We start from the raw sequence: 23,286 nt of genomic DNA on the forward strand, positions 1-23,286 counted from the left end.
GCTGCATCTTTATTTATTTTCTGTGTAACTTACATGTTTGCATTTCCTTACTATTTCATCTGTGAATCTATGATTTTTTTCTATTAAATATTTTTTTTGTTTATTTTTACCACAGGCAGGTCTCTGTTCTTGTGTGTGCCCAAGTGACCTGATAATTGGGGGCAGGGAAAAGGTCAGAATGTCTGGTCATTAAGAATATCGGGAAACAGATTTGAGGGGACGTGGGCAAAGAGGGGATTGTTGAGCTCATACTGCAAGGAATAACTAGGCTGGTGAAAACCACCATTGAGACCTTTAATGCTTATCGGTTGGCCAGCGTTACAAGGCAGGCAGTGATAGAACCCTGTACTGGTCTGGGTGATCCGCAAAACGTCACAAATGTCATTAACAAAAGCTAAATCAGATAATGCACCAACATTTCCTGAATGTTCATCTGCATTTTTAATTATTTGGCTTTGGACAAGTTCCTCAACCTTTTGTAGTCACTTACCATAAAAATCTGTGTGGTTGAGTTTTTACTCACATTATGTTTTTCTTCTGGAATTTAATTTTAAATTTGTGCATACAAGTATTGGCTCTTGCAAACTCATCCAGTCAGGGAATAAAAGCAATGATGTGTGATTTGTCTGATCAATCCAAACCTGTCAACATAGATTGATTTGAAAATATTTATGATCAATCCAGATGATTAAAAAAAAACCTGTTACATCCATTTGAATGATTAACTTTCAAAGATGGGGAATATTCGATAAGCAGAAAAAGGGACTAAATGAACCAAGTAACTTATTTATGTGAGTCATCTTTCTCCTCTCTAACCGTCAAGTGATGCCAATCCCAAAATGTCAGTGAGTAAGGAAGTAACAATTTTCTGAAAACAACTGTGGGCCAGACTCACTCTAAAGCCTTTGTGGGAGTTAAAACCAGTCCGGTTACAGCTGTGTTCAGTAGGAGGAATCTATAGATATCCTTGTGTCAGATCCAATTTATAAAAGTGAGGAGAGTTAGCCAGCTGAGAAGTCAGTTTCTGTGCTATAGATAAGAAGTAAATTTTATCTGGGATAAGGACCTTATTAACTACTCAGAGGTCAACACAAACCTAAATTCCTCTGGACTCTTTTTTTGTCACCATAAAATTTGAAAACTAAGGTGAAGCTTGAATTGGTTCAAAAATAATGAGTTCTCAAGGGCATCAGAGATCAGCATAGACTAGGTCACAGCAAGTCAGAGGAAACCTATGCCATCCAGATCTTGACAGCTTTAAATGTATTGATCCTGAAAACATTAGACCCGGGTGATGTAGCTGTACATGTAAATGTAGGCAGTAATTGCTTTATGTTTGCCTGGAAGCTAAAGTTTCCTGACTCAAATCAACCATTGCTCAGTAGCTGAACTATAGATGTGCTGAGTGGCAATTTCTGAATATGTTGCTCACAGGAATTTAGTAATAGTAAGGAGAGAGACTTTAGCACTGTTGTGTCCATGGAAAGTAGGACAAGGAAGCGTGAAAATTGGCAGTCAGAGGATAGAAGCAGATGTTGTCTTAAGATATGAAGTCTACTTGGCTCACCCACACTATTCATCACCAGAGTGACCTTAGCACCTACTTATTAGGTTATGGGGGATGGTGCAAGAGCATAAATGTTGCTCCATTCAGGGTAGTCCTTGGTGAATAAATACTGGTCAGAAACGTCTGTGACAAACGTGGGCTGAGAAAGCCCACTGTTCTGCAGGTCAGGTATAGGTGGTATAGATGGAAAGACAAGAAACTGTTAGGCAGCAATGGCAATGAGTCCAGACATAGATGAAGGTGTGGGCATGTCTGGATCTGTACCCAGAGCCTGAGCCACAGTAACACATCTGCTATCCTGAAATATGGCCTATAACAACAGAACAGCATACACTGCCCAATTTAATATATAATCGTCTGATTAGGACAGAGGCGGATTAGGGGTTTGTGGGGCCCTGGACCAGAGCAAGTCAGGGCCATGCCCCACCCCTTCCACCTGCAGTCTCACACCCACCCCGGCGCTCTTGTCAGGGAGCAGGGTCAGGGCATGGAGGCTTGCCCCGCTCCACACATCCAGTGCTCCTGCCGGGGAGTGGGGGAAGGCCCCATGCCCCAACCCCATTTCCCTGGCAGGAGTGCCAGGGAGGGCAGGGGGACTGCAGGAGCGCCGAGTGGGCAGAGTGGGGGAAGCACCTGCACCCCAACCCTGCTCCTTGGCAGGAGCGCCAGGCAGACGGAGTGGGTCATTGGCTGGGGTCCCTGGGCACAAGCCATGCTGGCCCAGTGTTTAATCCGCGACCGAATTAGGATAAAACTCATTCCCACGGTTGAGGCTTTGAGATGGACAATCTATTCATTGTGAATTTAGCCCCTTCTCTGTTTCTGAATCATTCCTAAATCACTCCGATTTCTGCAAACATGTTTATTATTCACAAGCATTTGGATAATTTGCATAAACAATTTTCAGCCTCTGTACATGAACGATTCACCTTCGGTATTTGCTCTTTGTTGTTTGTGATGTATGATTGGTCACTTAAATTCCATGGCATCATTTTCACTCCCTGAGTGGATAACAAACTTTTTAAGGGGGAGGATAAAAGCAGACAAAAGACAAACTGGAATAAAACACTTCCAGCCTGAATTTTCAAACAGATAATCATTTGTGCAAAGCATGTGAATATTTGGGGATTCATGAAGATTTTGCTGGGAAATTTTCAAAAGCACCTACAAGATTTAGGAGCATAAGTCCCAATGACTTTTGGCAGGAATTGTGCTCCTAAATCCCTTAGGAGCTTTTGAAAATCCCACCTTTTAAGTATACCTGATACTCATAGAATAGCTCTGGTTGATGATCACTTTGATACCTATTAAAATCGTCATCATCCTTTGCACTTTAGCTGATGGTCTCATAGCATTTTATTTTTGATTCATTTACATTTGAGTTATACCATAGGGCAAAAATATTTTTCTGATCATGTTTCTTGCACACTATGTAGGACCCATTAAGAATATGAAAGGGTGTTTTAATTTACACTATAGGTCTGACCCAAATCCCAAAGGAGTTAGTGGACTGAATCCCACTGAATTCAGTGGGCTTTAGTTCAGGACCTACATGAACTGTTATTGTATAAGAAACATTCTTTAAGTGTGTTTCTCAACCAGGGTATGCATACACCTGCGGATACACAGAGGTCTTCCAGGGGGTAAATCAGCTCATCTAGATATTTGCCTAGTTTTACAACAGGTTACATAAAAAAGCAAACTAGCGAAGTCAGCACAAACGAAAATTTCATACAGACAATGACTTGTTTATACTGCTCTACATACTATACGCTGAAATCTAAGTACAATATTTACATTCCAATTGATTTATTTTATAATTATATGGTAAAAATTAGAAAGTAAGTAATTTTTCAGTAATGTGCTGTGACACTTTGGAATTTTTATGTGTGATTTTTTGTAAGCAAATATTTTTTAAATGAGGTGAAAGTTGGGGGTACTCAAGACAAATCAACCTCCTGAAAAGGGTACAGTAGTCTTGAAAGGTTGAGAGCCAGTGGAGTAGTGCACTTTTCCATTCTGAATCATGTTTAACAATATTATGTTTCTATGAGCAATGGTGGAGCAAGAACCCAATGAAAGTAAAACTAAGAGAGATAATAATTGGTTCCCTATTCAGCAGTCATGTCTGGTATTGTTTGAAAGAGATCACTCAGCAAAGACACAGGTGCCAGGATAGAACGTGCCAATGTTGCATTCACTTGAAAATGTCAAGTTATTACCTCTGTAGCAGATGGAGGAATTGTAAGTTAATTTGTAAAAATGGTGGACATGTTGCCTGCAGCCAAACGCGCTAATTCTGATTTACTTGCTGCCAATAGAACAACAATAATCACACTCTGTATTTTCCTCTGAAGCTCTCAAAGCACTTTAAAAAAAATTAATTCTCACATCTCTGGCAGGAGAGAAATGTAAACAATACTATAATAATATTCAATTGAGTCAACTGAGGAACATGAACATTAAAGGATTTGACCTCGGCCACATAGTGAATCAATGGCAGAGATGAAAATACAACTCATGAATGTTCATTCCTAAGCCCTTGCTCTGATCACCAGACTATGGACCAAGTTCTCTTATGGTGTAAAAGGACAAAATTCAATGGAATTGCACACATTTACACCAGCAGAGAATTTGGTTCTGCATTGCCAAAATCCATTCGTTCAAGTTTTGAAATCCAGGCAATTTATAAAGCCAGGGCCAGATCATTAGCCAGTGTTAATCAGCATAGCTTCAGTGAAGTTGAGTGAGCTGAGGATCTGGCCCCCAATTTTAACATTTCAGTAGGACTGAGTTATAAAAGATTTTGAGATTGTGTTCTTCATTTGTTGGAGCATCACATCAGATTTTACACTTAGATGTCTGAGAGGAAGTAACCATTAATATAATGTCAAATTATGGAAAAGAAAAATATTTAACTGCCTGACTTCTGATGCAGCTCCAGCACCTTTGTACCTGGACAATAAAAGAAAATCAACAAAGATGATAGTAGGGCTAACAAGAACAAATTAAATTCTGACACTGTTTTTTTTTAATGCAGAAGATCAATTTGCAGAACATCAGTATAGATGTTTAGTCTCTGACCTTTCAATTTAGTTGCTAATCCTAATTCCCAGCCTTCAATAGCAGCTCTTGAAATTCTTGATGTAAACAACCAAAAATGCACTGCAGAACCAAATGTATGTTGAAATACCCTGGAAATATGAAGTGGAGAGACCAGTGTCAGGCCGATAAAGGTATCCAAAGGCATAAAGGCATTTTGTAATTGGACTGATTAAAGCACTGGGCAATATACCAAAGGGAACAGTCTTGTACTGGCACCCAGTGGACTGGACTCAAAGCCCTGTAAGATCCTTCTCTGTCACTGGAATTTCTCTCTTGCTCTCTCAGCTAATTCCTAAAGCCTTTTTTGTAGTTTTTCATTCGGCCTGTTGTCTCCTCTATATGCCATACACACACACATTTTTAAATGGATTTTTGCCCTCCACGCCCTGCTCCAATTTGCACAGTAGCTCCTAAGCGGACTCTGAACCCAATAATGTTTGAGTTGAATTTTCAAACCCAGGAGGTTCAAGTGGGTTAGAAATTACACAAAATGAGTTCATCACCCACTAAGGTAGTGCCTTTGCCTCTTATTAATATGACCCTACATATATAACACAAGCATTTCAGTAATTGCTAGAAGAAAGAGAGAGAGAGTGTATATACACATTTACACAGAGAGAGTGTGATAACATAAATAGAAGTGATATAAATAACTTCTGTGACTTATGGGCCAGATCCTCAGCTGGTGTAAATCAGCATAGATCCATTGAAGTCAATAGAGATACAGCCATTTACACCAAGTGAAGAACTGGCCCTTGATGTGAAAAATGCTGTCTGTTAAAAGTCCACAAGAACAGTCTGTATTTCCGATTAACAATAAATGTGGGAGTTCATTTCAGAGAGGAAATGAGGATAGTAGCTGCTGTGTTCCTATCAGATTACTCACTATGGTCCTGATCCCACATGCCCCTGGGGCATACCCAGGCACTCACATGGAATCCCACTGACTTCAATAGGGCCCCACCAGACAGGCAGTGTTCTGCCCACACACACCACATTGCAGGGCACTCATTACTTGGATTTATTCATTAAACATCTGCTTCCTAAAGGCAACTCACCTACTTCTAAACAAGGGAAAACAAAGAGACTCTTTCACATTTCACTTTGCATCAAATTATAGCCAATTCAGTCACAGCGCACCATAAAACCCAGTGACCTTTCTGATACATTGCATCAATTTACATTGATCGTGGCTCTCCTGTTCAGCAACTGCTTAGCTTCTCTTCTTCCCTGGTTGGCAATCTTCACAAAATCACAGGTGTCTTAATCCTACATATCATAGGATTTATTCACCTTAAAAAACAACACACCATCCCAGATCCCTACAATTTTCTACATCTCCAGGGAAGGAAGAGGGGTAGAAATATCTATTTCTCTTTTGTGCACAAATGCTTTCTCATTTTCAACAGTGATTCCTAAGTATCAGTCCTCACTTTGCTGCAATAACACCAGTAGATGCTTTTATATGTACTTCAATACAGAAACACGTGAGGCCAAATCCTGAAGTCCTTACTGAAGTTTTATTTAGTCATCATTCAAAATTCCCACTGATGCTAAGGTGAGGGAGTCAAAGCTGAGTAAACATTTCAGGATTTACCCAGTAATCTCCATTGAATGTAGATGACTCAATTTTCCCATTCTCAATCCTTCCGTCCTTATCCTCCATGCTCCTTCTAATACCTTCTCCTATGTCTTCACTTGGCCTCTTTCTACCCTTGACTGGTTACACCCTAAACTTGGAAAAAACTCCCTATTCCAGTGCATGCCTTTTGAGAGCCTACTTCTTTCACATTGCCTTCCAATGCTACTCTCCCTTCCCATACTATCTGCACCAAGTTTTGTACCTGATCCTTTACTGTTTGCATTGTATTCGTTTGAGTAAGTTCTTCAAAACAGGAATTGTTTTTTACAGTGTCTATATACAGGGGCACATACATTTATGACACTCTATATAATTCTGTGTTTTAAAAGAGTAAATATTTTTAACATTCATGACTAAAAGTTCTCTCTCTGGCTTTTCAGTGTCTTACCTCCTAGCATCTATTGAAAGTGACATATTAGAAATCAGTTTCCCCCCTCCCACAAATGCTGACATGAACTATTCATTTCCAATGGAACTGAAGAAAAGTGGGAATACTGAAATGAATACTATTCTGAATTATGTTTTTGCCTTTTGGGTGATGTGAGCTCAGTGTTCAAAAGTGCCTAAGGGTACGTGTACACAGTGAGCAGCAGCCCATGGCAGCAAGTCTCAGAGCCCTGGTCAACAAACTCAGGCTTGTGGGGCTCGCACTATGGCACTAAAAATAACTGTGTAGACATTTGGGCTCAGGCTCTGAAGCCTAGGAAAGGGGAAGGATAGGGGGATCTTTGCTCCTCTCTGCAGAAGCTAGTGGATTGTACTTTGCTATATTATTTCTGCTTCTCCAAAGATGGGACTAGTGTGTTTTTTCTCTCCTCTTCCGCATGAGGGCAGGAAGCACAGTAGATAAGTATCAGTAATGTATTCATTATGGACCCATCTGTAAAATTCAAAATTGCACCAGACCCCAAATACCTGTAACATACCCCCATGTGCCCATCCTGTCTGTGGTATTCTGAAATATTTGATTTGGCTCCCACTTCTGGTTCCTGCCCCATATTTGGTTTGGCTCTTATTCCATTCTATAATTTGGTTTCCATTCTATAGTTTGATTCTGAATATCTAGAGAGGCGACAACACCCTGGTTACTGTGTTGCCATGATAAAACCAGTCTCTATCGCAAACACTTCAGATGAGTCATATTGAGATACAGATTCACTTACTACTCTGCCAAGCTGCCTTCCTGTTCTTTGGAATCTGAACTTTCCTTTAAAAATAAAAGATTAACTGGGAAGAAGGTAAAGGAAACCTTGAAAATGTGGAACAGGTGTAACTGAGGCAAAAAGGTCTACCTGAGTGTGTAGAGAGCCTGAAACAATAGCTCTGAGGGTATTAATTGACTTATGAATTTCAATGAGTGTAAACGCATATGCCGTTGATGATATTTTAGATGTCAGTGTTGTTAACTGTTTCACTGCTGATCAAAGCATGGCAAAAAGGAATGGAAGTATCATATTATGAAGATCTACAATCTACTCTGCATAATAGCTTATTTTGACACTATGATAGGGTTGGCCTAGATGATCATACCATTATATTTTTCTCCAATCTAAAAGGATCCAAGCCCAAGGAACCAGCAGGTATCTGATCCCCACCAAGATGAAATCAGGTCTGAAGGGCCCCGCATAGCCAGAGAACACTCCTGATCTGCACAGTCTACTGAGAACAGCATCTTATTTTGGCCTGTAAAGTGGCCAGAACTTGAAGGAATACCATTACCTTTATTTTTCCAATTCAGTCGAACTCCACAGGGACCTTACCTGGCTAACTGAGAGTAATATTTGGCTCATAACAGTGGGGGACTAGTGTGTGCAGGATGTCTTTGATGCCAGTAGACTCAATAGGGAAGATTTTCAAAGGCACAAAGGGTTAGCTAGGTGCCCAAATACTGTTTGTACCTTTGAAGCTCTTTTGAGTAGCAGGAGACAGTAATATGCATGGGATTCTTTTACATACTTGGTACAAAAATGTGAGGATTGAATCACGTAGGATCCATTGTTTTCTTATGGAAAAAATACCCAGATTTCTAACTAGCTCCAGATCCAACAATAAAAACATAAATTAGTTTCCTAAATCATATGAGTGTTCATCCATCTCATAACATATTAACTCGAAAACACGTTAGTCAGCACGAGAACTAATCAAATAACTCATTGCAAATAGCACTGGTTGTGAATTCAGGCAGCTTTTTAGGTAAATACATTTTTCCATTACTTGACCAGTTCCAGCCAATGATGCGACTTTTCAGTCGTGGCTGGCTGAAGCGAATCTGGGGCCTACTATTAAGCCACTCAATTAAGTCCCCTGGCTCTAAGATTCAAGATTGAGTGTGCACTTTGCTCTTCTCCCACACACACCCTCCCAAACAGCTCTGGCATGTCAGCTGGGGCGCAGGAGGATTTAATCCTATGGGGTGGAAATGGGAATAGGGAATGTGTGCAGTGCTGCCAAATGTATTTGTGGGGGGAGTTAGGGAAATAGTAGGTTAAATAGGAGAGAAGCGTCTTGATATAGGGAAAAACACTCCAATTCCCCACCCAATTGAACTTACAACTCTAGAACTATGTCAGCATGAAGCAGTAAGGGAGCGGTGAACCTGAGGCAGCTGGGCCCTAGCCCACAAGAACATAAGAATGGCCATACTGGGTCAGACCAAAGGTCCATCTAGTCCAGTATCCTGTCTCCTGACAGTGGTCAATGCCAGGTGCCCCAGAGGGAATGAACAGAACAGGTAATCATCAAGTGATCCATTCCTTGTCGCCCGTTCCCAGCTTCTGGCAAACAGAGGCTAGGGACACCAACCCTGCCCATCCTGGCTAACAGCCATTGATGGATCTATCCTCCATGAATTTATCTAGTTCTTTTTTGAACCCTGTTATAGTCTTGGCCATCACAACATCCTCTGGCAAGAAGTTTCACAGGTTGACTGTGCTTTGTATGAAAAAATACTTCCTTTTATTTGTTTTAAACCTGCTGCCTATTACTTTAATTTGGTGACCCTTAGTACTTGTGTTATGAGAAGGAGTAAATTACACTTCCTTATTTACTTTCTCCACACCAGTCATGATTTTATAGACCTCTGTCAATCTCCTTCATCCCCGCTCCCCCAGTTGTCTCTTTTCCAAGCTGAAAAGTTCCAGTCTTATTGATCTCTCCTCATATGGAAGCTATTCCATACCCCTAATAATTTTTGTTGCCCTTTTCTGAACCTTTTCCTATTCCAATATATCTTTTTTGAGATGGGGCAACTACATCTGCACACAGTATTAAAGATGTGGGCGTACCATGGATTTATATAGAGGCAATATGATATTTTCTGTCTCATTATCTATCCCTTTCTTAATGATTCCGAACATTCTATTCGCTTTTTTGACTGCCGCTGCACATTGAGTGGATGTTTTCAGAGAACTATCCAGAATGACTCCAAGATCTCCTTCTTGAGTGGTAACAGCTAATTTAGACCCCATCTTTTATATAAACTATTTGAATTTCAGCTGGGAGCTTTCTGGTAGCCAGTGCAGAGCATGGAGCACTAGTGTGCTATGCTCTGTTTTGTCTGCCCCACTTAAATTATGGGTAGTTAAGGTTACCAAGTGGACCTTGCAGTTGGTCCTAGGTGAAGTGTAGTGCGGGTGTCCAGTCTAGAAGTAATAATGACAAGGATGACCAATGCCCACTTCATAGAAAACAGAGTACTGGTTTGGGGGCTATTCAGAGGTGGAGACGGGCATTTCTGGCCACCACTGCTACTTTGTATTCCAGACTGGCACTTTGTGTGTTTCAATCACAGTAAACTGTATTCAAGCTTTTTAAACTGAATCTTTTTGCATTCACGTTCTGATCATAAGAACTATCAAAATTATATTGGAAAAGATGCTTCTTAAGTATATATTGAATAGTAGGTGCACTACATTTCTATTAACTCTAAATTTGGCAGATCTTATATCATATGACCTGATAGATTTGAAACCTTTACTCACATTTGTAAACCTATAATTGAATTTCCTATTATTTAACCACTATTCGACTATTGCTATTTTATAAAATACTGTAACCTGCATACTAGTGGTATATTTAGTCATTATCTCTCATTATTATTAATTTGTTTTACATAGCACCTAGGAGCCCTAGGCATGGACCAGAACCCCATTGGGCTAGGCACTGTACAAATACAGAGCAAAAAGACAGTCCTTGGCTGTCACCAGGGTTTCTGCCCCAGAGTGCCCCTAGACCCTGGACTGGCAACGAACAGGAAAAAAAAGAAATTAACACAAATTAATTATTGTACAACTGTGGTAAAACTTTCTTCCTTCAGATACCCCTTATCGGGCTGTGGCCCCCAACTAAGTTCACAGACATACGTAGAGGAATAATATCCTCAAAAGGTGAGTCAGCATCAGGCCCTCCTTTTCTTCAGGGAGGAGCTACCAGACAACATAGTCCATCAGCTAACTCCTAAAAAACAGCACATAGGTACTATTTGGATGGGCAAATGCATCTTCATGCATTTTGAACAGCTCTTGTCAATAGATGATAAAAGTTATGGTGGACCTTCCTTCAGAATAGTTTAGTGGTAGCTGTCAATTTTTGTGAGAAAAAAAGGATTTTTGTTATATAATGACTTGAAAGGAAACATACTTTGAGTATATTTGTTCAAACATTGTTTATTAGTAAGCAAAAGGGAGCATTTTCATATCATGCTAAGGACCTTAAAATTTCAAATCTAAATCTATGATTAAACCACTTTCACCATCTAAATACTACATAATGTAATAGAAATATCTCTCTCCATGTTTTTTGAAGCTTTTACAATGTTACTAATGTTATTGTATGTTCTGCCATAACTACATTGACGAGTGTCCTACCAAGGTCACAATTATATAAAATGGATAATCCACTAACAATCCAGTATTCAGTGTCTGACTGGAATGTTATCTCCATGTGTATTGACATCTTCTTCATCCAGACTGTCCCCCATACTAACTATCACCTCATCCTCATTCATTTCTCACACATTTGCAGCCTACATGCTGAAGAACATTTGAGTCTGTTTGCAAGGAATTGGCAGTCAGATAGTTTACATTCTTTGATGCATTTACAAGCCATCAGTTGCAAGACTACCTCAGGGGCAGGTGGGCCTTTCATCCATTTTGTTGTCATCTCAACCTTCTCCATGATCCAGCCATTCCCTATTTCAGAGCTGTAAGACAGGATACTTCTCCCAGCTCCTATGCCAGATAGCAGCATGGTAAATGGACATAGCATGTGGAGGCAGTCTTTGCATGGAGGCAACTGGCCAGTTTCTCCTTTCTTACTTAGAGCAGAACAGCTGGTGTCTTGGCTCATTCACCTCTGTGACATTTGGCTGCATACCTTCTACAGGGAAATTCCAGAAGAAGATGATAGAGGTCTGGAGACAAGACCCAGTGTTGCCCTAGCTCTGCCACTGCTCTCCGAAGATACTCTTCTCTGATGATCAACTTTAGGCCATTCACTTTCACACATCCTGCCAATGCAGAATCACACACAGTGAATGTGAACATTCCTAACAGGACCGTCCAGACTCCCTTGCCTAGTGATGTGCCAAGTTTGCTTACATTGCTTCATTTGCTTTTTGGTACCAGATCTTACATAGATTTTGCCTATGTCCCTGAAGAAAACCAGGGTAAGAATTAGCACATAAGTGTCCTGAGATACAATAATAATTGATTTGCATGTAATATTATCTGAGTGTCTGCCTCTTCTTGCAAAGAAGCCAAGTTCAGAAAGTTTGATGCCTCTTGTAAGCTTGTTACAGTATTCCTGGCATGTCTCACACATGGTTTTCTCACCCAGTTTCTCCAGGAAATAGGGCCTTTTCCATTCATAACATAAGAACTTGATGAGAGCAATCCGGGGTTGGCTGCTCTGTTTCCAGCCTGTTATATGTGAATGCTATGTATGCACCTTCTCCTTTTTCTTTTACAGGATTTGAATAGGAATTCGAACAGGGATTTGAACAGACATTCGAGAGGATCTGTTACAGGATTTTTTCCAAATGGATTTGATGACTCTGTCTGTACAGAGAAGCCTCTTTTTTGAACTGCTCAAACACCTCAGGATGTTCTGTTTCCAACAGTGTGTAGTACACAGGCAGATATCTTGGGTTATTCTGCTTGTCATAAACAAAACACCAGGTTATCAAGACTCTAATCACGAATAGGTGTGGCCAATTAGCTTTTCTTGATGCTCAAATAAGACCAAGAACTGCATCAATGACATCAGTGAAACACATCCAGAATGCTGATAGGTTGCCATTTTCATGCCTCGAGAAGTTCAGGTTAGAAAAGCTGACAGATCCAAACACAGGATGGATGGTTGAGGACATCACATAGCTTTTCCATCTGGATGATTGTGTCCTTGAGGCTTTGTCAATCAACCAGATGGTGTTTCTCTATCCAGGTTTAAAAGCCTTTCCAGGCTAACCTCAGCAGAGCTTCTTGCACTGATTTATGTAGTCTAACAGCTCAGTTGTTCTTCCATCCCTCCAGTATGTCGCGGCTGGAACCTTCAGCAAAAATAACAGACACAACTGCAAAATCTCTGAGATTAGCATCCTGGAATCTTTTCCTAAATGATCAACATCATATTGCATATTTTGTTCCGATTCCATTCTGATAACTATGGATTGGAATTTTTATCATTCTTCCCCAGAATTTCTGCAGCCTTGGCATACGGTGCCTGGTCAAAAATACACATCTCTTTCAAATTGAGTTTTTCCAATATTTTTAGTCTGATTAAGGAGTTTGTAGACTGTGGACATCTCAGTTGCTGGCACATTCACCGTTGACAAATACCCAACATTGTCCTGAGTCACACTGAGCCTGTTGCATGTCTAGATGTTGAAGCCAGTCCAGGAGCTGACCATCTGGTTATTTATTTCTGTTTGCCTGACCAGAGACCATACTCGATTTTTAACTTGAGCACTGTGAATATCCTTTTCACGGTCTATCTCCACGGGTTCCATCACAGGAGGAACAATTTGGTTACCAGCATTATAAGGAACCATTATTATGGTGGAGGAGTGATGCTGCATTTTTGGGAGTTTTTTTAAAACTTTCTCTGCATGTAGAGGCCTCTTGGGTTGTCCAACAGTTAATACCTGTGGCTGCACTGCAATACCAAGTACTCTATGTGATGTCCCTGCACCACGAAGTGTCTGTAGTTGTTATCATACGCCAAAGTTGTGGGGATGAAGGGCAGAATGTTCGATGGTATTGGAACATCTGACTCATCCTCATTTGCCAACTTCTGTAGACAGATGGCAGTGTCCATTTCCTCCCGCTGACTATAGGATATTCCGTGACCTTATCAGCTGAGTATCTTAATCAATTCCACATTGCCTGTGTGGGTTTTCACAGTCCATGGTAACAGGATGTTTGTCAGGTTTCTGCACACCTCCACTGATGGCATAGGTACAATCTTGGGAAAAGTATTGTCTGAACCTTTAAATTTGTGATGATGGCACAGTTTCTGTGTTCCCTATTAACACCATTGTGAGGAAGTCTGTGAGAGGCTTTCGCATTGCAGTGTAATCATGATCGAGCCTCTCGTTGTTTGGTCAGTTTTGTGAAAGGAGCCTCCATATCACATGTGTGTTTTTCAGCATTTGCTCTGTTCATGGATGCTTTTTGGGAATTTCTGTATAAGATTCCTTTGTTCATTCAGGAAGCACAACTCCAACACAGTCAAATCTGAAGCAAACAGAGGAAAAACACACACGTCTTCGCTGTCTACAACAACTACCTAAAAGTTGATTTTAAGTAAAAAAATAATTATATTAATACTTGTAGACTGTGGACTTGTAAATATTTCAGAATAGCTGTTCTGGTCAATTTGCCTCTGTAGAAAAGCCCTTAGGATAAGTGTAACCAGATTGCCTGCATTTCCCTGTTCAGCCCACCCATGGAGCTTTACTGGTGGGGTGGATCTTGTGTGGACCTTCATGCTGTCTGGGGCAGGGGCTGTCTCTTTATCTGTGTTTTGACAGTAGCTAGAACAGTGGAGTCCTACTCTTCACTGGGAATTCTGGGTGCAATCACATTTAACCATTTTTAAATACTATTCTGAAAAAATTGCTTGTAAGCCCAATGGGGCAGTGTGATAGGGTATACAAATCCCAAACTCTGAGGAGCAGAAGATTAATGCTCTGATTTGGCCTTGCACTGCCCCACCTGTGAGAGACGTCAGACCTGGAGGGAGGATCATTAAAGGGGGAAGACCATCACATTTGGTGGCAGATTAGGGAGGCTACCAGTTCTCAACTCCTAGAGGGCAGGCTGACTGAAGGCTAGAGCTCTTCAGATGGCTGCTAGTCCATTTGGTATTTCTGGGTATGAAAATTCTCACCTCTTTTTTTTTTTTTAAAAGCTCCATGCATACACTTTTGAGAAATATCTGGTGGACCTTTCTACATGGTAGCTTATAGGTGGCATTAGGCTGTTTCCATGGAAACTATACATGTAAGGGTAGGCACTGGGTGAAAACAGGTATGTGCCATATTTATATTCTGAAATGTGTGGATACAAGAAGAAAAATTATTTTCATTCGAGCATAGAGCATCCACATGGGGAGCTATTCCAGAATAGTTTTTTTCAGTCAAATTTCCTTGTGTAGACAAGCTCTGAGTATATCAGCACAATGATTGCCATTGGGGATGAGCATAGAGATGTGCCACATGATTGACATGGATATGAATATGCTACCCCCAAAAATCCATCATTGGTGGTGCTGTGTTTTTTTATTACAACCCATAGACTGTAAGGATATCTATGGGAGGAGCTTCATTGGAGCTCCATGACCTCTGTGAGTTGAACAGGAAGGATTCTGTCCCAACAACTTCCATGGAGCCCCCCCACCCAAGCCCAGTTTTGACCCTATGTGATTTTTTTAAAAAAATCAGACAGAGCTGCCAGAGTTGTTCAAAAACTGTTCCAGGCATGAAGGGTCCATTCTGATCTCCTCTGCTATGTAAACACTTATATAAATGTATCCGAAAAAAAAATCAGATCATTTTTAACAGAAGCAAATATTACTTTGCATTGCTAATTCTCTACGCTATTTTTTAAGGGCTAGATCCACCCCCGTCAATTAACGACACAGTGATTTCACAACGAGACTAATGTCAGCACCTACCCTATCATTTAATTTTAAAAGAAACCACATTTGCTTAAAAGAATGTGGTATATTACGATAGACTAAAAACATTCATCTACAATCATTGCCATACTTATAATAATTAATTATTATTATTATAAACTTATAGCTATATAGCAGAAAAATCCTGTGTCTTTATAAATATTTTCACCATAAACCTGAATTCTGTACATTCTAAAATCTTTTCATGGGAAAACATATATATTAAAGTCAACAGGCCAGATCCTTAGCTGATGAAAATTGGTGTAGACTCAGTGTAGCTGAATGAAGCAGGTCAATTTACATCAGATGAGGACATGATCCAGCTATTATAAAAAGCTAATATATTTTTACAAAAATATAAGTAAAGTGATGGGTTTGGTTCCACAACTTTTTTAATTGTCTTTGTTTCTTTAATAAATAAAATAAATGAACATTCTGCATCTATTCTAGAAATACAGTAAAAATGGCTATTTTGTTACATAATGGCTGCATGAAAAAGAAATCACTTGCACAATAGGTCATTTCAGGCCCTCAGTATATTTTATGCATCAATTGAAGCATAAAGTTTACAAGAAATCCACATGGAAAAAAATACATTTACGTAGGTGTGACGTTATCTGATTAAAATATGACCACATAGATCATTGTTGCAACCACTGCTGTATATTTGCAACAAATATTGTACAAAGGTTGTCGAGTGAGGTGTCTATGAAAAGGTTATGATTTGCTGGTTATGATTATGCTGTCTGTATGCATCTATCATTTTTGTATTTGAAGTTATAAGTATTGATCTATAATTGGATTTCAAATGTTTGCTCCTGGGGTAACGCCCACAAGGTAACAACCAACACATCTTGGAGGGACTATTCAAATTAAGTGAAAAGAAAAGGAGTACTTGTGGCACCTTGATGCATCTGATGAAGTGAGCTATAGCTCACGAAAGCTTATGCTCAAATAAATTAGTTAGTCTCTAAGGTGCCACAAGTACTCCTTTTCTTTTTGCGAATACAGACTAACACGGCTGCTACTCTGAAACCTGTCAAATTAAGTGGTTCATCAAGGAACACTTGGTTGACAATGGACCATGGGAGATGGCCATCTACACTGAGTGGACTGTCAAGTAAACATGCTGTCTGGAGTGTAGGTAATGGCTTCCTGCAATGACTGAGGGAAATTGGGCATGAACATTTGACTTGACCATGTGACTCCAAACTCCATCTTGTTGCTGTAATTTTCCACAGTAAGAACAATGGGATGCCCTCCACATGGCAAAAGCTATAAAAGGCTGTGGAAACACCTCCATTTTGTCTTCAATCCTGCTTCTTACCTCTGGAGGGACTTTGCAACAAACTGAAGCTCTGAATAAAGGACTGAATGACCCATCCAAACTGTGGATGTACTCCAGAGACTTGACGTAAGCCAGCAGTTTATTCCACCACTGCTACAAGCCCGAACCAAGAACTTTGCAATTACTGTATGTAATTGATTCTTTTAACCAATTTTAACTCTCACCTCTCTTTTTATAAAGAAACCTTTAGATTTTAGATACGAAAGGATTGGCATCAGAATGATTTTGGGGTAAGATCGAAGTTACATATTGACCGGGGTGTGTGGCTAGTCCTTTGTAAAGAACCACTCATCTCTGAATCCAGTGTTTTTGGTGGTGATATAAGAACTGGAATGCCTGAGGAAATGGCTTTTATGTTTTCTTGTTAGCCAGTGTGGTGAAACAGGAGTTTACTTTTGTGGCTGGTTTGGTATATCTTATAAAAGAATAACCACCAGTTTTCGTCTGTGTTTGCCCTATTTCTCAGCAGTTTGTCCTGAATTTGGCATCCTCAGTTGTGACCCACTGAGGCCCGGTTACAAGCACATCCTGTTGCACAGACCATGTTTAAGTAAGTTTTCCTGCCTAGAAATCAAATATGTGCACAGGATACACCCCTGTTTGCTCAGAGGTAACACCATCTACATCAAAAGTGTTGCCAAAGGACAAGGGATTATTTATTTAAAACCGTAGCACTGTCTTAGCCTCCTCTAAAACACAGTATGCATCACTTAAAATAATAAAATCCTCTTACCCACAAAAGTTCAAATGACGGCGTATTTCTCTGACGAAGGAGCACTGTGCCCCAGAGCAGACAATACCAATAGCACAGTGCTGGAGCCCTGCAATTCCACTTGTCCTGAATGGGATTTCCTGCCCCCGTTGGCTGAGTTCCCCTCAATAACACGGAGTTCCTGTTGAGACATATTATTAATTTTCTGCAAGATAAGAATAATTCTAAAGTTCTGGGACCTTATATGGGATGTACCACTTTCTACGATGAACAACGAAGTGTGTAAAACTGGGATCAATTTACTTTATTCTTACTAATTCTCAGTTATTCTTCCAGCTACTTCTAACCAAAAGTTATGGCTAGGTGTGCCCCAAAGTCACTTTTGGGGATGAACTAAGCAAGAATGTAGGTGCTCAACATTTCTGAAAATCCACACATCTATAAGAGGTGCCTAAGTATGGATTTGGGTGCCCTGACTAGGTGCCCACCTATGAAAATTTTGCCTCAAGCTCCAGTCAGCTCTGCATGGATAGTGAAGATTCAACTTTTAAAAAAAATTACTGTTCCAAGACAAAATTTCCCCTATCTCCCTGTTGGGCACCAGGGGTTGTCACCCTTGACCCCAGGTTGTTAGATGGCTGCATTTTAGTGTTGTCATATATGTATAAATTTATGAAATTCAAGACAATTCAGGGTGAAAGACACTATATAAATGTCTTTTTTTTAAATTTTTTTTAAAGTAATGACAGAATATCACCCTTGTCCAAATTCAGGAATTCTCTTGAACATTATATATTTTGTCCACTAAGCTCTGCAATGTGAGATTCTTTTCATGCGGCTCGGCATGACAACAGAAACTTGCTAAGGGCTTCTGAAGTGTTGCGCTTAATGCTCATGTAGATTGCAGGTGGCCCCAGCACCTCTAAAGATCAGGCCATTTATAGTCTCGTTGCCCAAATATCACCAAAAAACATAACGGGTGTTTCAGTTTACTAATCTCCAAAGTAATGGCACAAAATCTCTTACCTCCTTCAGAGACATCTGGCCTAATTTCAATAATTTATGCTGACAAAGCACTTTGAGATCGCCAGATGAAGGACAAAGTATTGTGATGCTTGATGGGGTTGGTAGTTGCCAGAAATCATGTCTTTGATTATTGGGCAATCACAGACCTCACTGAAACTGATGGACATGCTAGCCACCTTTCATTCTGGGTAAACTGAAGAAGAAATTAAGCTCTTTTATGGAGTAAGATGGTAAAACAGTAGAAGCCATTGCTCAAAGAACTGGCCAGATGCAAGGCCTGGGCAAAGATTGAGCCATGAGGGGTTTCCCTAGGAAATGATTGCAAACACAGCACTATTTTGAAGGGGGGTGTCTATATGTGAGAAGCAGAAAGCCAGAGAAGCACAGGTAGAATGACCCTGAGAAGAAGCCAAGAGAAAGAGCGTCTTTTGGGCAGAGTGCTGACTGGAAAGGCTTGGAATTATGACCAAGGAAACTGCCTCCTGCTGTTTGTTCCTACTGTGTTGAGGGAAATAGGACTGTATATTCTTTCTAAATAAACCGCATTGCACCAAAGAACTACCCATCTCTATCATCAATATCTTCTCCTAACAGGAGCAACCTGGCAAGGCTACGGTTCCCTTGGGTCAAAAGGGACATGAGTAGCATAGCTTGGTGTCAAGGACTGTGAGTCTCAAACACTGCTCCACAGGGGTGTTAGGAGCCAGTAAGTTCCAACCTGCCAACCAGAGACCTGCTAACAGTCTCCAGAACTAGAAACACGACTCTGACACAGGACTCCAGATCTGGAATCAGACTGGAGGAATTCCTTGGGCCCTGATTGGTTCCCTGCCTCTATTTAAACCAAGCACAGGAACGTTGTCCATGCAAATGGGTTTTGGCTGCTTAGGACTGATTCCCCTGCAGTCCTAATCTCCTGATACCCTGCCCCTGCATGCCTCCTGACGCTTGAATCTCAGTTTGCCCTCTGGCTTGTTTTGGACTCTGCTTTCCTGGTATCTGACCCAGCCTGACTCCCGTGCCAACCATTAGATCAGATGCCAACTTTATTGCCCAAGTATTTAGCATGCAGCCCATGGTGATATATGCAGCCCTGATATAGGACTTAGTCCTGCAGTCCAGCTAGGCAAAACTCCCACTGAGGGTCCTGTTGCTTGCAGCATCGGGCCCATGCTGGAAATGTTGCCTGCACTCCAGAGACAAGACCCCATCTTGGCCCTTTTGGAGTTAGTGGAGCAGCAATGGACCCTAACTGTGTGCCTCCCATGAATTATGATAAAGTTTTCCTGCCAATGCCAGACAAACATTTTCTGAAAGAAGAAAACACAGCAACATGCTGTATTTCTTTGGGTTGTTTTGTTTGGTTTTTAAACATGAAAGAGGCCCTATTACAAGAATTAAGGTCAATTATCATACTTAACACACAGCAAGATCAGAGTTGGAATAAACATAAAATGCTTCCCATCCCAACTCCAAGTATACACAGATATATTTGTAAACACTGCATTTACATTTCTTCTTTGTATATTAAAGTGTAAGCTCAGAACTGCCAAACAATGGCTGTTTTGCCCCTGTCATTTCCTTATGATATTATTTGTCATTCAAATTATCCAACTTATTTTCTATCCCAACTGTAACATATTGTGATTATGATTCTCTGGTGCTTGTATGTTATGCACACTTGCACAGGTAAAAACAAATGCACATGTTGCAAGACACTGTAAAGCCAAGTCTGTATAAGTGTATACACTTCAGGATTCAATACATGAGGCAGTAGGGTCCAGGGAACTCAGCTGGAAATCAGAAGACCTAGGTTCTAATCCTGGCTATGCTGCTGGCCTGCTGGGTGACCTTGGGCAAGTCACTTCATTTTTCTGTGCCTCAACATCCCCATCGGTAAAATGGGGATAATGATACTGACCTCCTTTGTAAAGTGCTTTGACATCAATAGAGGAAAAGACGCAACTACAATTTTTATATTTAGTGTCCTTTAGTGCTACCCTTGGGTAGATTTTCCACCACCAGGGTCCTGTACTCAACCCAGGACTTCCCAAAGTTATTTAGTTCACTTACTCTAATGAGGAAAATTTCTTCACCTGCAGGAATTACTGGATGAAACTGGCCTGCTAAACCGAGGGTTGTGAGTTCAATCCTTGAGGGGGCCGTTTAAGGATCTGGAGCAAAAATTGGGGATTGGTCCTGCTTCAAGCAGGGGGTTGGACTAGATGACCTCCTGAGGTCCCTTCCAACCCTAACCTTCTATGAATCTATGAATCTATGTCCTCTGTTATGTGGCTAGTAGAACCAGAATTTCTGTTCCACAGGAAATTCCAGCATTGGCAGGGAAGGGATCATTCCTAATTGGAACAAAAGCTGAAATTTTGGGGGAAGGGGGAATGAATGTGGCACCATCAAATCATTTCATTTTGTCTTTTACATTTTCTTCAAGTGTGTGTGTGTGTGTATACAGAGAGAGAGAGAGAGAGAGATGTGAAAAGTAAATAAATTGAAATGTTTGATCATTGTAAAAATGAAATGTTTTAAACTTTTCCTGGCAAAAATGTCATTGAAATTGACTCGTTCCCCAAAACATTTGACCAGCTCCAGTGGATAGATAAGGTCAGAAGGACCAGTAGCATAATGTAGTCTGACCTAACATCCATCAGACTTTGCAATTTGTTTCCAAATATCTTTTAACAACACTCTCTACCATTATTGCATTTCAGGTGAGTACCTGCAATCCTCCTTGCCTTCTCATCAGACAAAAGAACAGCATTGTCCCAGAGTGCTGCATGCCAATTTCTATTGGATGGGGGAACTAAATAGTGGGTTTTTCCTTAACACAATTCTTGATTCTCGTTGAAACAAGTTACTTAGCTTTCCATAAATTCATCACCACACAGTTGGGCGTTTCCTAGTGTCCATGCTCCAAGACATTATTTTTATGGTGGTGGTGAAACTCAACACGTGTGCAATCATAGAATAAAAAGACGCAAAAAGGAACATTCTGGTTTTGCTGTGTCATCTAAAAGTCCTTTCTTAAGCTGCTGCAATGATTAAAATCACATGCTCCAGGGTTGATGTTGCAACACAAGAATGATGATCAAATATTACTCAACCAAATAGCTTCAGTAGTGACCCTGAAGGTCCACCCTGGCCTTATTGATTTTTGTTGTCACTGCTGGCAGGACACATTAGGCAACAAAGATAGCAAGTGAAGAAGAAAAAGGAAAAACAAGCCAAGTTCTCTTTTGAAATACAACAAGCACAGAAAGTATAATAGAGAAAACACTGTTACACAATGTCCCTTTCAAAAGCTCCCTAAAGCAAAGTACTATCCAATTACATTTTATCAATCGGGGTGTTCATTTGAAATTCCAGAGCCATCTAGACAGGATTAAATGGGATAACAGATAATAAACACTAAATCCAGCATGTGTGCGCGATGGCCTCCATAGACTTAGGCGACTCACTGTTCTTTTTGGCAGTGCCGTTTATTCACGCTCACTCACACACATTCAGTATTTAACATGGGGGAGCAGTTGTGCTGTTTGTTTGGAATGCTGGTAATGATTATGTCCAAGCAGCTCCCTAATAAAGAGCAGATGTTTTCAAAATGGAATGGGAGCACTGGGACTCTGACACACACACACACCCAAACGTAACACACAATGTGGGCTTCTACATTCACCCTCTATTGATTGTTACCAGATGGGAGAGGAAAGAGATAGCTGACAGAGTAACCACATGGATCTGCTTTATTTTACACTGAGTTATAGGTTTCCAATTCTCCCCCCTCCCTTTTTGGCTAGGAATCTTGCAATTTGCTAAGGAGGAAAAAATGTAAACGTACTATAAGGAACTCTTTTCTCGTACAAACCTCTCCAGGCAGCTCTCAAGATCTTTTTTAGGGAGCTGCAGTTCTGGCATCATTTTCTAAAGCAGAAGCCAGTCCCATAAACAGCAGATTTCACTGTGGATAGATGAACAAAAAGAATTATTTTAATTATCAGCTTTACAGACAATAGCAATACCGTAACTGAATTTTGAATTTTGCTTTTAAAAATTACTTCATGCAGCCTCAGACACCGACTGATAAGGAGCCTAAAGACTGATCCTATGAGTCACTGAGCCCCATCAACTCCTATTGAGCAGGATTGAGAGCTCTCAGCACCTCACAGCTTCAAAGCCTTGGGTCTGGAGGTTCTTCCTACAAGAGTCAGGCAAATTGAGCAGTGCTATAAACTCTGCTAATGCAACAAAGGGAAATACATTCTCCCCAGGCAGTTGTGACCTTCGGAGAGACCCGTGCATAATGCATTAGAAGCTAAGAGGGTAAATGGATACTTCAGAAAGGCTTCACAGAAAAAAAGCTCTAATTAACAAAAAAAGCTCTTTAGTGTCCCTGTTAAAAGTGGATTTGAAACAATGTGTGTTCCAGACTACTTAACCCTTAATTTGGCTTTAAGATTTACAGTCACCTCCATCCAATATCCAAGGGAAAAATAACCTCCATCTTTTTTTTTTTTTTTTTTTTGCCTGTAGGTTTATATATGTATTTGCAGCTCAGTAGTTACTTAACCTCAATGCCTTTCAAATCCAACACCCTAACCCATTTCCAAATGAGTTACTGGAGATTTTTCAGCAATCAGCGCTCTGTGGAGCCATAATGGGAAGTAGTTTGTAAGAAAAGGCTGCACTGGAGATCA

The 23,286-nt window shown here is 40.5% G+C and overlaps 1 long non-coding RNA gene across 1 annotated transcript; it reads right to left on the reverse strand.

Moving 5' to 3' along the window:
- Positions 1–17,585: 17,585 nt before the first annotated feature.
- Positions 17,586–22,778, reverse strand: LOC311516829. The gene is made up of 3 exons (XR_014710506.1): positions 22,648–22,778; positions 22,458–22,550; positions 17,586–17,732 (listed from the first exon to the last, which is right to left on the reverse strand). It is a non-coding gene; the product is annotated as an uncharacterized lncRNA (long non-coding RNA).
- Positions 22,779–23,286: the final 508 nt, after the last annotated feature.

Source organism: Lepidochelys olivacea, assembly GCF_965140295.1.
Source record: "Lepidochelys olivacea isolate rLepOli2 genome assembly, chromosome: 2".
NCBI classification, from domain to species: Eukaryota; Metazoa; Chordata; order Testudines; family Cheloniidae; genus Lepidochelys; species Lepidochelys olivacea.